The sequence below is a fragment of the Pteropus vampyrus genome, unplaced genomic scaffold (genome assembly GCF_000151845.1).
Source record: "Pteropus vampyrus isolate Shadow unplaced genomic scaffold, Pvam_2.0 Scaffold84, whole genome shotgun sequence".
Lineage (NCBI taxonomy): Eukaryota > Metazoa > Chordata > Mammalia > Chiroptera > Pteropodidae > Pteropus > Pteropus vampyrus.
Genome location: NW_011888865.1, coordinates 2,446,856 through 2,448,482, shown reverse-complemented (window position 1 = coordinate 2,448,482; position 1,627 = coordinate 2,446,856). Strand labels below are relative to the sequence as shown.

Sequence of the window (1,627 nt, the reverse complement as noted above, 5' to 3'; positions counted from 1 at the left end):
CAGGACCCACGCGCCTTCACCCTTAAACACCGCGCACCCCTGGGGTTGGGGCGCAGCCTCACGAGCGAGCCTAGGAGTCCGCTGCCAGCTCACAAAGACCAGGTACCTTCCAAGGTCGACCGAACTGGGGACGCGGCCACACCTGGCGCATGAGGATCCCCTCCTCCAATTTGAAGAGTTGGAAAAAACCCGTGCGCTCCCCCACAAGCACTTTGAAAGTTTTTAGGTCACGATCGCGTTCCTTCCTTCTTCACTCGATCTCTCAGGTGCCTCCAAGGAACGGAAACCTGCATTCTGGTTACAGGACCTCCAAGTCTTTGCCTCTCCTACAGCACCCAATGCGGTGCTTGGGACCCGGAGCAAGTCAGGGCCTTCGTAGCTTCTCAGTGGCGGTCTGGCTGATGAGCCCACTGGCCTCAGCTCTTTATTGGGGCACCAGCTGGTGGAGCCACCTCCTTGCCTAGTGGGCCTGCTTCCCAGAATCACTCCAAGGCGCCCACAATTCGTGGTCTTGCTCTAGCCAGACCGATTTAAAAATCTAGTGCTGTACCATTTAAAAATCTAGTGCTGAAGCCGACTCCCAGATACATCAGTATTGTATTTAAATGACCATATGCTGAGCATCTTCTGTGAAACAGCTTTCCACATAGGCTGTTGTGGTGAAGAAGGTGCAGGTTACCACTACTTTTTTTAGAGATAAGGAACGGGAGAGGGTTTACAGAGGTTTAGTAACCTGCCTCAAAGCATTGAGGCCACATTTTTTCTACCAAGCCTTTAGCCTTCCTTTCTCCTATCAAAGCCTGCTCATACTATTTCATACCAAAATGTAAATTACATACCTAGTGTGTTTGCGTCTGTTTTAAATAGGAAAGCCTCCCGTTCATGTTATTGTGTGGCGTTTCTCAAATGTGAGAGAAATTGCTGTTCTCTACTGTTTTCAAAAGGCAAAATTTTCTTAGACCTCCTCAAAATTGGCTTAAATTATTTTCTTTAAAAATGTTACATTACTATGTATATAAGCATAAAACCAGATCCAGATATAAGTTTATGTTGTAGCTTTTGAACAACTCTGGAATAAAACCAAAACAAATCTATAAATTAAATATAAAAATCTCCCAGAACTATAAATGTTAAGTTAGTAATGTTTAATCAGCTACTACTAGCATCGTGTAGTACTGACTGCCCAGGTTGGGTCCCTTTGAGTTCTGTGTGGGTCTACCATTCTCATGGTGTGTGAAGTACCCTATATTGGCCTAGTTTTCTCACCTTTTTCCTTGTTCCAGCGATCACACCTTCTTTCCTCACACCCTGTGTCATTGTAATACAGCATTTGGCTTTCACTTGACTCTAATACATCACTTTGAGATTAACTTTCTACCATTCCTTTCTAATTAGCGTAATGACTGAAGTGGTAACTCGTGGTGCCCACGCATAGCACACCCAGGCACTGAAATCACAAAGCAGTACTTGGTATCAGATGCTTATCTCAATGGTCCAGCATGTGTTTATATTCATTTTTAATCATAAATAGAAAAAAAATAAATTACGGATCTCCAAGGATTTGTATCTCCTAACTGGAGAAACACTGTTACAAATCAAATACCTTACTTAAGAAAAGAGCCAAGGG

The 1,627-nt window shown here is 44.1% G+C and overlaps 1 protein-coding gene across 2 annotated transcripts in view; it reads right to left on the bottom strand.

The window, feature by feature from the left end:
- PRSS23 (protease, serine 23) overlaps positions 1-390 on the bottom strand; it is an 11,502-nt gene extending 11,112 nt beyond the window's left edge. The window contains exon 1 of one of the 2 annotated variants that reach the window (XM_011363270.2): positions 107-390. The gene's annotated coding sequence lies outside the window, so the exon portion shown is untranslated. The remainder of the gene's footprint in view (positions 1-106) is intronic. The other variant, XM_011363271.2, reaches the window with a different exon arrangement.
- Positions 391-1,627: the final 1,237 nt, after the last annotated feature.